At 45.5% G+C, this 15,023-nt stretch overlaps 1 protein-coding gene across 1 annotated transcript in view; it reads left to right on the forward strand.

The window, feature by feature from the left end:
• LOC123989571 (ceramide glucosyltransferase-like) overlaps positions 1-15,023 on the forward strand; it is a 47,658-nt gene that overhangs the window by 15,003 nt on the left and 17,632 nt on the right. The gene's annotated exons all lie outside the window — the stretch shown is intronic.

Below are 15,023 nucleotides of genomic sequence, written 5' to 3' on the forward strand. Positions count from 1 at the left end.
GTGATGCAGCTCAGTTTCAGGATCTTGGCAATCTTCTTATAGCCCAGGCCATCTTTATGTAGAGCAACAATCATTTTTTTTAGATCCTCAAGAGAGTTCTTTGCCATGAGGTGCCATGTTGAACTTCCAGTGACCAGTCAGTATGAGGGAGTGTGAGAGCGATGACACCAAATTTAACACACCTGCTCCCCATTCACACCTGAGACCTTGTAACACTAACGAGTGTTATTGGGCCCAATTTGGACATTTTCACTTAGGGGTGTACTCACTTTTGTTGCCAGCGGTTTAGACATTAATGTCTGTGTGTTGAGTTATTTTGAGGGGACAGCAAATTTACACTGTTATACAAGCTGTACACTCACTACTTTACATTGTAGCAAAGTGTGATTTCTTTAGTGTTGTCACATGAAAAGATATACTCAAATATTTACAAAAATGTGAGGGGTGTACTCACTTTTGTGATATACCTATACAGTATATGTGTCAAATGTGTGTTATTGGACTATAGAGGCAAATGTCACCCTATTCCATAAATAAGCTGTGTGTGTGTGTGTGTGTGTGTGTGTGTGTGTGTGTGTGTGTGTGTGTGTGTGTGTGTGTGTGTGTGTGTGTGTGTGTGTGTGTGTGTGTGTGTGTGTGTGTGTGTGTGTGTGTGTGTGTGTGTGTGTGTGTGTGTGTGTGTGTGTGTGTGTGTGTGTGTAGTATGTCACCCTATTCCATAAATAAGCTCTGTGTGGGGGGATCCACACTGTGCTGTCTGACAGACAGGGATCCACACTGTGCTGTCTGAACGACAGACAGGGATCCACACTGTGCTGTATGAACAGCAGACAGGGATCCACACTGTGCTGTATGAACAGCAGACAGGGATCCACACTGTGCTGTCTGACAGACAGGGATCCACACTGTGCTGTCTGAACGACAGACAGGGATCCACACTGTGCTGTCTGAACGACAGACAGGGATCCACACTGTGCTGTCTGAACGACAGACAGGGATCCACACTGTGCTGTATGAACAGCAGACAGGGATCCACACTGTGCTGTCTGACAGACAGGGATCCACACTGTGCTGTCTGACAGACAGGGATCCACACTGTGCTGTCTGACAGACAGGGATCCACACTGTGCTGTCTGACAGACAGGGATCCACACTGTGCTGTATGAACAGCAGACAGGGATCCACACGGTGCTGTATGACAGACAGGGATCCACACTGTGCTGTATGACAGACAGGGATCCACACTGTGCTGTATGAACAGCAGACAGGGATCCACACTGTGCTGTCTGACAGACAGGGATCCACACTGTGCTGTCTGACAGACAGGGATCCACACTGTGCTGTATGAACAGCAGACAGGGATCCACACGGTGCTGTATGAACAGCAGACAGGGATCCACACTGTGCTGTCTGACAGACAGGGATCCACACTGTGCTGTATGAACAGCAGACAGGGATCCACACAGTGCTGTCTGACAGACAGGGATCCACACTGTGCTGTAATACAGACAGGGATCCACACTGTGCTGTAATACAGACAGGGATCCACACTGTGCTGTATGAACAGCAGACAGGGATCCACACTGTGCTGTAATACAGACAGGGATCCACACTGTGCTGTAATACAGACAGGGATCCACACTGTGCTGTCTGACAGACAGGGATCCACACTGTGCTGTCTGACAGACAGGGATCCACACTGTGCTGTCTGACAGACAGGGATCCACACTGTGCTGTATGAAAGGCAGGAATATTTCAGTCGGTGGCCCCCCCAAAAAGATTCTGCAGCGTGATACAATAGACTACATTTGAGTAGTGATCTGCAGTACAGCGCCCGTAACCACTGCGGCACCCGGGAGGCCCTCCAATAGACTACATTTGAGTAGTGATCTGCAGTACAGCGCCCTTAACCACTGCGGCACCCGGGAGGCCCTCCAATAGACTACATTTGAGTAGTGATCTGCAGTACAGCGCCCGTAACCACTGCGGCACCCGGGAGGCCCTCCAATAGACTACATTTGAGTAGTGATCTTATGAAGTCAGTATAAAGTAATTCACAGTGCTTTATTAAGAGGTGCAATAGACTACTGAGATGTTATTCAATGAAGACGCCGGTACATCTAACCGTGCCCTCTGGAAGGGAGGATATGGAGCCTTATTCACTGATTGTGAATGAATTTTGGGGTGACAATTTAGACTTTTATTTACACCAATACTATATGAAGGCCTTATTGAATTGGTGCTAATTCATCACCTGAGGAAGTGGAAACTCATTAGTTCATTCTAAATATATAACCCCCCTGCTAGTTGCCATGTTTTAATCCAACAGTAAATGTAATGTCCTAATGAAACTGCACACAGGGACATAAAAATAGTATCCATGTGTTTGTCTGACTGGTAAGTAGATAAACAACCAAAATCTCACAGTATCCCTTTAAAGCACCACCGATTGGCACTTATTATAATTATTATAATTATTATTATTATTATTATTATAAAAACTAGATTCTAGTCTGGGAGGTGTGTCTCCTGACCGATTCGCCGTTTGGTTTATGATGTTTGTCCCCTATGAGACACTGTACACATGGAAGCCTACACTACACTAACAAAAATATGTGGACACCTGCTTGTTGAATATCTCATTCCAAAATCATAGGCATTAAAATGGAGTTGGTCCCCTCCTTTGCTGCTATAACAGCCCCTACTCTTCTGGGAAGGTTTTCCACTAGATGTTGGAACATTGCTTCTATAACAGCCTCCACTCTTCTGGGAAGGCTTTCCACTAGATGTTGGAACATTGCTGCTATAACAGCCTCCACTCTTCTGGGAAGGCTTTCCACTAGATGTTGGAACATTGCTGCTATAACAGCCTCCACTCTTCTGGGAAGGCTTTCCACTAGATGTTGGAACATTGCTGCAAGGACTTGCTTCCATTCATCCACAAGAGCATTAGTGAGGTCGGGCACTGATGTTGGGTGATTAGGCCTGGCTGGCAGTCAGCGTTCCAATTCATCCCGAAGGTGTTAGATGAGGTTGAGGTCAGGGCTCTGTGCAGGACAGTCAAGTTGTTCCTCACTGATCTCGACAAACCATTTCTGTATGGACCTCGCTTTGTGCACGGGGGCATTGTCATGCTGAAACAGGAAAGGGCCTTCCCCAAACTGTTGCCAGAAAGTTGGAAGCACAGAATCATCTAGAATGTCACTGTAGCGTTAAGATTTCTCTTCACTGGAACTAGCCCGAACCATGAAAAACAGCCCCAGACCATTATTCCTCCTCCACCAAACTTTACAGTTGGCACTAGAGGTCGACCGATTCTGATTTTTCAGCGCCGATACCGATTATTGGAGGACCAAAAAAAGGCCGATATATAAGCCAATTTTTTACATTTTATTTGTGATAATGACAATTACAACAATACTGAAAGAACACTTATTTGAACATAATATAATACATCAATAAAATCTAGCCTCAAATAAATAATGAAACGTGTTCAATTTGGTTTAAATTATGCAAAAACAAAGTGTTGGAGAAGTAAAAGTGCAATATGTGCCATGTAAAAAAGCTAACGTTTCAGTTCCTTGCTCAGAACATGAGAACATATGAAAGCTGGTGGTTCCTTTTAACAAGAGACTTCAATATTCCAAGGTAAGAGGTTTTAGGTTGAAGTTATTATATATATTATTATTATTACAGTTAATATAGGAATTATAGGACTATTTCTCTCTATACCATTTGTATTTCATATACATTTGACATATACATTTGACTATTGGATGTTCTTGACTCTGACAAATGACACAATTTCACCTGGTTAATATTGCCTGCTAACCTGGATTTCTTTTAGCTAAATATGCAGGTTTAAAAAATATATACTTCTGTGTATTGATTTTAAGAAAGGCATTGGTGTTTATGGTTAGGTACAGTCGTCCAATGATTGTGTTTTTTCACAAATGCGCTTTTGTTAAATCATCCCCCAGCGTTGCATCGATTATATGCAACGCAGGACACACTAGATAAACTAGTAATATCATCAACCCTGTGTAGTTATAACTAGTGATTATGATTGATTGATTGTTTTTTATAAGATACGTTTAATGCTAGCTAGCAACTTACCTTGGCTTACTGCATTCGCGTAACAGGCAGGCTTCTCGTGGAGTGCAATGAGAGGCTGGTGGTTAGAGCGTTGGACTAGTTAACTGTAAGGTCTCAAGATTGGGTCACCCGTGCTGACAAGGTGAAAATCTGTCGTTCTGCCCCTGAACAAGGCAGTTAACCCACCGTTCCTAGGCCGTCATTGAAAATAAGAATGTGTTCTTAACTGACTTGCCTAGTTAAGTAAAAAATGTAAATCCCTCCAGGGAACACTGCTCCAGAATCCAATGGTGGTGAGCTAAACACCACTCCAGCCGACGCTTGGCATTGCGCATGGTGATCTTAGGCTTGTGTGCCGCTGCTCGGCCATGGAAACCCATTTCATGAAGCTCCCAACGAATAGTTATTGTGCTGACGATACTTCCAGAGGCAGTTTGGAACTTGGTAGTGAGTGTTGCAGCCGAGGACAGACGATCGATACGCTTTTCAGCACTCGGCCGTCCTGTTGTGAGCTTTTGTGGCCTACCACTTCGCGACTGAGCCGTTGTTGCTCCTAGACGTTTTCCACTTGACAATAACAGCACTTACAGTTGACCCAGCTCTAGCAGGGCAGAAATTTGACGAACTGACTTGTTGGAAAGGTGGCATCCTATGACAGTGCCATGTTGAACGTCACTGAGCTCTTTGGCAGTAGAATGGACTTACCAATGTTTGTCTATGGAGATTGCATGGCTGTGTGCTGGATTTTTATACACCTGTCAGCAACAGGTGTGGCTGAAATAGCTCAATCCACTCATTTGAAATGGTGTCCACGTTTTTGTATGTGCACATTCGGAAAGTATTCAGACCCCTTGACTTTTTCCACATTTGTTATGTTACAGCCTTATTCTAAAATGGATAAAATAAATGTTTTTCCTCATCAATCTCCAATATAATACTCCATAATGACATCACAATACCCCATAATGACAAAGCAAAAACAGGATTTTGGACTCTGGGATGCTGGCCTTCAAGGCAGATTTCTCGCATGGAATAGCCTTAATTTCTCAGAACAAGAAGAGACTGAGTTTTAGAAGAAAGGTCTTTGTTTCTGGACATTTTGAGCCTGTAATTGAACCCACAAATGCTGATGCTCCAGACACTCAACTAGTCTAAAAAAGGCCAGTTGTATTTCTTCTTTAATCAGAACAAGTTTTCAGCTGTGCTAAAATAATTGTTAAAGGGTTTTCTAATGATCAATTAGCCTTTTAAAATGATAAACTTGGATTAGCTAAGACAACGTGCCATTGGAACACAGGAGTGATGGTTGCTGATAATGAGCATCTGTTCACCTATGTAGATATTCCATAAAAAATCTGCCGTTTCCAGCTACAATAGTCATTTACAACATTAACAATGCCTACACTGTATTTCTGATCAATTTGATGTTATTTTAATGGACAAAAAAGGACATTTGTAAGTGACCCCAAGCTTTTGAACGGTAGTGTAAGTATTAATACCCCATCATGACATCACAATACCCCATCATGACATCACAATACCCCATAATGACATCACAATACCCCATCATAACATCACGATCATGACAAAGCAAAAACGTTAAAAAAAAATAAATTGTGTGCTAATTTCTATCACATTTACATAACTATTCAGACTCTTTACTCAGTACTTCGTTGAAGCATCTTTGGCAAAGATTACAGGCTCGAGTCTTCTTGGGTATGACACTACAAGCTTGGCACTCCTGTATTTGGGTAGTTTCTCCCATTCTTCTCTGCAGATCCTCTCAAGCTCTGTCAGGTTGGATGGGGAGTGTCGCTGCACAGCTATTTTCAGGTCTCTCCAGAGATGTTCGATCGGGTTCAAGTCCGGGCTCTAGGACATTCAGAGACTTGTTCCAAAGCCACTCCTGCATTGTATTGGCTGTGTGCTTAGGGTCATTGTCCTGTTGGAAGGTGAACCTTCGCCCCCAGTCTGAGGTCCTGAGTGCTCCTGACTAGTCTCCCAGTCCCTGCCGCTGAAAAACATCCCCACAGCATGATGCTGCCACCACCATGCTTCACTGTAGGAATGGTGCCAGGTTTCCTCCAGACGTGACGCTTGGCATTCAGGCCAAAGAGTTCAATCTTGGTTTCATCAGACCAAAGAATCTTGTTTCTCATGGTCTGAGAGTCCTTTAGGTGCCAAGCGGTCCGTCATGTGCCATTTACTGAAGATGGGCTTCTGTCTGGCCACTCTACCATAAAGGCCTGATTTGGTGGAGGGCTGCGGAGATGGGAGAACCTTCCAGAAGGACAGCCATCTCCACAGAGGAACTTGGGAGCCCTGTCCGAGTGACCACCGGGTTATTGGTCACCTCCCTGACCAAGGCCCTTCTCCCTGGATTGGTCAGTTTGGTCGGGTGGCCAGCTCTAGGAAGTGTCTTGCTGGTTCCAAACTTCTTCCATTTAAGAATGATGGAGGCCACTGTTCTTTGGGACCTTCAATGCTGCAGAAATATGTTGGTGCTCTTCCCCAGATCCCGTCAGTTGAGGATGCCTGGTCATTCTTTAAAAGTAACTTCCTCTCCATTTTAGATAAGCATGCTCCGTTCAAAAAATGCAGAACTAAGAACAGATACAGCCCTTGGTTCACTCCAGACCTGACTGCCCTCGACCAGCACAAAAACATCCTGTGGCGGACTGCAATAGCATCGAATAGTCCCCGTGATATGCAACTGTTCAGGGAAGTCAGGAACCAATACACGCAGTCAGTCAGGGAAGCTAAGGCCAGCTTCTTCAGGCAGAAGTTTGCATCCTGTAGCTCCAACTCCAAAAAGTTCTGGGACACTGTGAAGTCCATGGAGAACAAGAGCACCTCCTCCCAGCTGCCCACTGCACTGAGGCTAGGTAACACGGTCACCACCGATAAATCCATGATTATCGAAAACTTCAATAAGCATTTCTCAACGGCTGGCCATGCCTTCCGCCTGGCTACTCCAACCTCGTCCAACAGCTCCGCCCCCCCGCAGCTCCTCGCCCAAGCCTCTCCAGGTTCTCCTTTACCCAAATCCAGATAGCAGATGTTCTGAAAGAGCTCCAAAACCTGGACCCGTACAAACCAGCTGGGCTTGACAATCTGGACCCTCTATTTCTGAAACTATCCGCCGCCATTGTCGCAACCCCTATTACCAGCCTGTTCAACCTCTCTTTCATATCGTCCGAGATCCCCAAGGATTGGAAAGCTGCCGCAGTCATCCCCCTCTTCAAAGGGGGAGACACCCTGGACCCAAACTGTTACAGACCTATAGCCATCCTGCCCTGCCTATCTAAGGTCTTCGAAAGCCAAGTCAACAAACAGGTCACTGACCATCTCGAATCCCACCGTACCTTCTCCGCTGTGCAATCTGGTTTCCGAGCCGGTCACGGGTGCACCTCAGCCACACTCAAGGTACTAAACGATATCATAACCGCCATCGATAAAAGACAGTACTGTGCAGCCGTCTTCATCGACCTTGCCAAGGCCTTCGACTCTGTCAATCACCAGATTCTTATCGGCAGACTCAGTAGCCTCGGTTTTTCAGATGACTGCCTTGCCTGGTTCACCAATTACTTTGCAGACAGAGTTCAGTGTGTCAAATTGGAGGGCATGCTGTCCGGTCCTCTGGCAGTCTCTATGGAGGTGCCACAGTGTTCAATTCTCGGGCCGAATCTTTTCTCTGTATATATCAATGATGTTGGTCTTGCTGCGGGCGATTCCCTGATCCACCTCTACGCAGACGACACCATTCTATATACTTTCGGCCCGTCATTGGACACTGTGCTATCTAACCTCCAAACGAGCTTCAATGCCATACAACACTCCTTCCGTGTCCTTCAACTGCTCTTAAACGCTAGTAAAACCAAATGCATGCTTTTCAACCGATCGCTGCCTGCACCCGCATGCCCGACTAGCATCACCACCCTGGATGGTTCCGACCTTGAATATGTGGACATCTATAAGTACCTAGGTGTCTGGCTAGACTGCAAACTCTCCTTCCAGACTCATATCAAACATCTCCAATCGAAAATCAAATCAAGAGTCGGCTTTCTATTCCGCAACAAGCCTCCTTCACTCACGCCACCAAGCTTACCCTAGTAAAACTGACTATCCTACCGATCCTCGACTTCGGCGATGTCATCTACAAAATGGCTTCCAACACTCTACTCAGCAAACTGGATGCAGTTTATCACAGTGCCATCCGTTTTGTCACTAAAGCACCTTATACCACCCACCACTGCGACTTGTATGCTCTAGTCGGCTGGCCCTCGCTACATATTCGTCGCCAGACCCATTGGCTCCAGGTCATCTACAAGTCCATGCTAGGTAAAGCTCCGCCTTATCTCAGTTCACTGGTCACGATGGCAACACCCATCCGTAGCACGCGCTCCAGCAGGTGTATCTCACTGATCATCCCTAAAGCCAACACCTCATTTGGCCGCCTTTCGTTCCAGTACTCTGCTGCCTGTGACTGGAACGAATTGCAAAAATCGCTGAAGTTGGAGACTTTTATCTCCCTCACCAACTTCAAACATCTGCTATCTGAGCAGCTAACCGATTGCTGCAGCTGTACATAGTCTATTGGTAAATAGCCCACCCATTTTCACCTACCTCATCCCCATACTGTTTTATTTATTTACTTTTCTGCTCTTTTGCACACCAATATCTCTACCTGTACATGACCATCTGATCATTTATCACTCCAGTGTTAATCTGCAAAATTGTTAAATATTCGCCTACCTCATGCCTTTTGCACACAATGTATATAGACTTGTTGTGTGTCGTTATGGGGGTAATGTGTGTAGTTATGGGGGTAATGTGTGTAGTTATGGGGTATTGTGTGTCGTTATGGGGGTGTTGTGTGTCGTTATGGGGGTGTTGTGTGTCGTTATGGGGGTGTTGTGTGTCGTTATGGGGGTGTTGTGTGTAGTTATGGGGTATTGTGTGTAGTTATGGGGGTATTGTGTGTAGTTATGGGGTAATGTGTGTAGTTATGGGGGTATTGTGTGTAGTTATGGGGGTATTGTGTGTCGTTATGGGGGTATTGTGTGTCGTTATGGGGGTATTGTGTGTCGTTATGGGGTATTGTGTGTCGTTATGGGGGTATTGTGTGTCGTTATGGGGTATTGTGTGTCGTTATTACATTACATTACATTTAAGTCATTTAGCAGACGCTCTTATCCAGAGCGACTTACATGGGGTGTTGTGTGTCGTTATGGGGGTATTGTGTGTCGTTATGGGGGTATTGTGTGTCGTTATGGGGGTATTGTGTGTCGTTATGGGGTATTGTGTGTCGTTATGGGGTATTGTGTGTCGTTATGGGGGTATTGTGTGTCGTTATGGGGTATTGTGTGTAGTTATGGGATATTGTGTGTAGTTATGGGATATTGTGTGTAGTTATGGGATATTGTGTGTCGTTATGGGATATTGTGTGTCGTTATGGGATATTGGGTCTGAATACTTTCTGAATGCCCTGTACATTAACTCTCTGTTTCATGTCCTTAAAATCCCCAGAATGAATCTAACATAACTCATAAACATAACTCAAGAAATCTGTACTAATTTTATGTTTTTTGTTTATTTTTTATCAGTTTGACATCTAACTAAGGTGTTTGATGCAGTATTTGTCACGTTAAAACACGACTAGGGTTGCAAAGGGTCAGGAAACTTTCCGGAACTTTTCCAGGGGAAGATACGCCCGGGAATTTAAGATTTTTTTGCTTAAATTCATCAAAAATGTTAGCTTATAACAGTGAACTTTTTTTTGTGGGATACAGTATAGGCAATTCTACGTCTCGTGGCATATTTTGGATGCTCACAGACAATGTGTGTTGGAAGAGATTTCTGAATGTTCTTCACCCAGCATACACCCCTCCGACCAGACATGCTTTATCTACTCATTTGCTAGATGCAGAGTTCAACAGAGTTCAAGTGAAGGTCAAGCAAATCCTAGAGAAAGCGGACTGCATTGCAATCATCTCTGATGGGTGGTCGAATGTTCGTGGGCAAGGAATAATTAACTACATCTCCACCTCTCAACCAGTATTCTACAAGAGCACAGACACAAGGAACAACAGGCACACCGGTATCTACATTACAGATGAGCTGAAGGCAGTCATCAATGCCCTTGGACCACAGAAGGGATTTACACTGGTGACAGACAATGCTGTGAACATGAAGGCTGCTTGGTCTAAAGTGGGAGGAGTCCTAACCTCACATCACACCCATTGGCTGTGCTGCTCATGCATTAAATCTGCTCTTCAAGGACATCATGGCACTGAAAACAATGGATACACTCTACAAGAGAGCCAAGGGAATAGTTAGGTAGGTGAAGGGCCATCAAGTTATAGCAGCAATCTACCTCACCAAGCAAAGTGGGAAGAATAAGAGCACCACATTGAAGCTGCCCAGCAACACCTGTTGGGGTGGTGTTGTCATCCTGTTTGACAGTCTCCTGGAGGGGAAGGGCTACGTCCCTTCCGTCTTCAAGAGAGCGAGAGTTGCACCCCTACTCTACAACATCCGCAGAGTACGACCCTGCCTCACACAGGAAGCGGCGCAGGTCCTAATCCAGGCACTTGTCATCTCCCGTCTGGATTACTGCAACTCGCTGTTGGCTGGGCTCCCTGCCTGTGCCATTAAACCCCTTCAACTCATCCAGAACGCCGCAGCCCGTCTGGTGTTCAACCTTCCCAAGTTCTCTCACGTCACCCCGCTCCTCCGTTCTCTCCACTGGCTTCCAGTTGAAGCTCGCATCCGCTACAAGACCATGGTGCTTGCCTACGGAGCTGTGAGGGGAACGGCACCTCAGTACCTCCAGGCTCTGATCAGGCCCTACACCCAAACAAGGGCACTGCGTTCATCCACCTCTGGCCTGCTCGCCTCCCTACCACTGAGGAAGTACAGCTCCCGCTCAGCCCAGTCAAAACTGTTCGCTGCCCTGGCCCCCCAATGGTGGAACAAACTCCCTCACGACGCCAGGACAGCGGAGTCAATCACCACCTTCCGGAGACACCTGAAACCCCACCTCTTTAAGGAATACCTAGGATAGGATAAGTAATCCCTCTCACCCCCCCTTAAGTTTTAGATGCACTATTGTAAAGTGACTGTTCCACTGGATGTCATAAGGTGAATGCACCAATTTGTAAGTCGCTCTGGATAAGAGCGTCTGCTAAATGACTTAAATGTAAATGTAAATGGGAAGGAGTCTCTCTAAGAAATGGCAATTTCACAGTCTGCCAATATGGACAGCCCCATCAAGAGGATCCTCCTGGATTATGCATTTTGGGAGAGAGTGGTAAGCAGCCTGAAACCTATAGTAGTAGCCATTGCACGGATTGAGGGAGACAATGCCATCCTGTCTGATGTTCAGACTCTGCTTGCAGATGTAAGAGAAGAAATCCGTACTGCCCTGCCCACTTCACTGTTGCTCCATGCAGAGGAAACTGCAGTTCTGAAATACATCAATAAGCGTGAAGACTTCTGCCTGAAGCCCAAACACGTGGATCTGAGGCTCTTTCCCATGTTGCCTCCATCATCTTCCAAATCCCACCAACATCAACTGCGCAAGTGGTCCTTGTTTGAGAACACACACACCAAAGCACGCAACAGGCTGACCAATACAAGGATTGAAAAATTGTCTATCCGGGTGAATTTGAGGCTTTTTGAGCCTGACAACGAGCCATCCTCAACAAGGTTGGAAAGTGACGGTGAAGATGAGGCCTCAGAGTCTGATGTTCAAGAGGTGAACATTGAAGAGGACCAAGGAGACGACGTGGAAGCCTGAGAGGAAGCCAATCAAAGCTTTAGTTTCTAGACTATCTTTTCACAGATGTTGAAAATGTTTTTGGGAGATGCGATGGATCATTGGGGTCATTCAATATTCCCTTTCTATTGTTGTTCAGTGAAATCATCCCATGTGGAGAGTCATTTAATTAAAGTTCAGTTCATAACTAAATAGTTTTTAAAATTTCTATTGGAAGGATTTAATAATTTGCAATGGTGTCTACTTATGGTAAGGTTAAAGTTTTCTGGTTCGGTCTCCATATGATATGGACAATATATCCAATACAAAAAAAAAATCTAACTTTTAAATAGTATTAATATTAATTTGCATATATTCCCGTTAATTCCCAAGGAAAGTTTCCACCTCTGAATATTCCCCAAAATGTGCAACCCTAGAGACGCCGTGTTGTCTTGTGTAAACAGTCAGAGCTCCTGAGCAGTTCTTTCTCACCGTCTGTGGTATTGGGTAGAGAGCAATACAGCAGCTGTTCACTCCATGTTAGTGAGCAAATGGACAAATAAAACCCCAACCTTCATTTACCCGTTGTGATGCAGACGGATGTTCAAATCTCTGTTTTCTACCAGACTGACTTCATGACCAAAAATATCCTATTTACACTTTGTAGTCTATTTTGACACTAGAATAAATGGTTCTGACTCATGTTGATGCCAGACAGGGTGTTGTCAAAGGGATTTGTTGCTTTTTAAATGGTTGCAAAATGTGACTATATTATACTCTCTGTTAGACTGAAGGGCTTGGTGTGGCCATTATACTCTCTGTCCATCTGTTAGACTGAAGGGCTTGGTGTGGCCATTATACTCTCTGTTAGAGACTGAAGGGCTTGGTGTGGCCATTATACTCTCTGTTAGACTGAAGGGCTTGGTGTGGCCATTATACTCTCTGTTAGAGACTGAAGGGCTTGGTGTGGCCATTATACTCTCTGTTAGAGACTGAAGGGCTTGGTGTGGCCATTATACTCTCTGTTAGAGACTGAAGGGCTTGGTGTGGCCATTATACTCTCTGTTAGAGACTGAAGGGCTTGGTGTGGCCATTATACTCTCTGTTAGAGACTGAAGGGCTTGGTGTGGCCATTATACTCTCTGTCCATCTGTTAGACTGAAGGGCTTGGTGTGGCCATTATACTCTCTGTTAGAGACTGAAGGGCTTGGTGTGGCCATTATACTCTCTGTTAGACTGACGGGCTTGGTGTGGCCATTAAACTCTGTTAGACTGACGGGCTTGGTGTGGCCATTAAACTCTCTGTTAGACTGACGGGCTTGGTGTGGCCATTAAACTCTCTGTTAGAGACTGAAGGGCTTGGTGTGGCCATTATACTCTCTGTCCATCTGTTAGACTGAAGGGCTTGGTGTGGCCATTATACTCTCTGTTAGAGACTGAAGGGCTTGGTGTGGCCATTAAACTCTGTTAGAGACTGAAGGGCTTGGTGTGGCCATTATACTCTCTGTTAGACTGAATGGCTTGGTGTGGCCATTATACTCTCTGTTAGAGACTGAAGGGCTTGGTGTGGCCATTAAACTCTGTTAGACTGAAGGGCTTGGTGTGGCCATTATACTCTCTGTTAGAGACTGAAGGGCTTGGTGTGGCCATTATACTCTCTGTTAGACTGAAGGGCTTGGTGTGGCCATTATACTCTCTGTTAGAGACTGAAGGGCTTGGTGTGGCCATTATACTCTCTGTTAGACTGAAGGGCTTGGTGTGGTCATTATACTCTCTGTTAGAGACTGAAGGGCTTGGTGTGGCCATTATACTCTCTGTTAGAGACTGAAGGGCTTGGTGTGGCCATTATACTCTCTGTTAGACTGAAGGGCTTGGTGTGGCCATTATACTCTCTGTTAGACTGAAGGGCTTGGTGTGGCCATTATACTCTCTGTTAGAGACTGAAGGGCTTGGTGTGGCCATTATACTCTCTGTTAGACTGAAGGGCTTGGTGTGGTCATTATACTCTCTGTTAGAGACTGAAGGGCTTGGTGTGGCCATTATACTCTCTGTTAGAGACTGAAGGGCTTGGTGTGGCCATTATACTCTCTGTTAGACTGAAGGGCTTGGTGTGGCCATTATACTCTCTGTTAGAGACTGAAGGGCTTGGTGTGGCCGTTATACTCTCTGCCCATCTGTTAGACTGAAGGGCTTGGTGTGGTCATTATACTCTCTGTTAGACTGAAGGGCTTGGTGTGGCCATTATACTCTCTGTTAGACTGAAGGGCTTGGTGTGGCCATTATACTCTCTGTTAGACTGAAGGGCTTGGTGTGGCCATTATACTCTCTGTTAGACTGAAGGGCTTGGTGTGGCCATTATACTCTCTGTTAGAGACTGAAGGGCTTGGTGTGGCCATTATACTCTCTGCCCATCTGTTAGACTGAAGGGCTTGGTGTGGTCATTATACTCTCTGTTAGACTGAAGGGCTTGGTGTGGCCATTATACTCTCTGTTAGAGACTGAAGGGCTTGGTGTGGCCATTATACTCTCTGTTAGAGACTGAAGGGCTTGGTGTGGCCATTATACTCTCTGTTAGACTGAAGGGCTTGGTGTGGCCATTATACTCTCTGTTAGACTGAAGGGCTTGGTGTGGCCATTATACTCTCTGTTAGACTGAAGGGCTTGGTGTGGCCATTATACTCTCTGTTAGAGACTGAAGGGCTTGGTGTGGCCATTAAACTCTCTGTTAGAGACTGAAGGGCTTGGTGTGGCCATTATACTCTCTGTCCATCTGTTAGACTGAAGGGCTTGGTGTGGCCATTATACTCTCTGTTAGAGACTGAAGGGCTTGGTGTGGCCATTAAACTCTGTTAGAGACTGAAGGGCTTGGTGTGGCCATTATACTCTCTGTTAGACTGAAGGGCTTGGTGTGGCCATTATACTCTCTGTTAGACTGAAGGGCTTGGTGTGGCCATTATACTCTCTGTCCATCTGTTAGACTGAATGGCTTGGTGTGGCCATTATACTCTCTGTTAGAGACTGAAGGGCTTGGTGTGGCCATTAAACTCTCTGTTAGAGACTGAAGGGCTTGGTGTGGCCATTATACTCTCTGTCCATCTGTTAGACTGAAGGGCTTGGTGTGGCCATTATACTCTCTGTTAGAGACTGAATGGCTTGGTGTGGCCATTAA

The sequence above is a fragment of the Oncorhynchus gorbuscha genome, linkage group LG11 (genome assembly GCF_021184085.1).
Source record: "Oncorhynchus gorbuscha isolate QuinsamMale2020 ecotype Even-year linkage group LG11, OgorEven_v1.0, whole genome shotgun sequence".
Lineage (NCBI taxonomy): Eukaryota > Metazoa > Chordata > Actinopteri > Salmoniformes > Salmonidae > Oncorhynchus > Oncorhynchus gorbuscha.